Here is a 391-nt window from a genome sequence, read left to right as displayed (position 1 = left end):
AAGCTTCAAGTAGTCGAGACCTTAATCTTCAATGCAGAACTCTGAAAATCAAAGAATTGGATGAGCTAACATAAACTATAAGAGAGGCAAAAACAGAAAAATAACAAGATCTAGTGATATACAAACCTTTTTCAAGTCGATCTTCATATTCTACTTCTGCCAGAATTTGAGCATTGGTAAGAACTCTTGATTCAATTGCAATGTCTTGTTTCATCCACTGCTCAGTACACATCAAAACCTCAACCATATAGAGAGTTAGGCAACTTCTACATGGTTCTATTATCCTACCACTTGTGCTAAAAACACTTTCAGATGCTACAGATGACACTTGCATAGCAAAGACTTCACGAGCCATTTGTGATAGAATAGGGTACTTACCACAATTGACTTT

The sequence above is a fragment of the Camelina sativa genome, chromosome 16 (genome assembly GCF_000633955.1).
Source record: "Camelina sativa cultivar DH55 chromosome 16, Cs, whole genome shotgun sequence".
Lineage (NCBI taxonomy): Eukaryota > Viridiplantae > Streptophyta > Magnoliopsida > Brassicales > Brassicaceae > Camelina > Camelina sativa.
The sequence above is the reverse complement of the archived record's forward strand: the minus strand, read 5'-3'. Positions refer to the sequence as shown.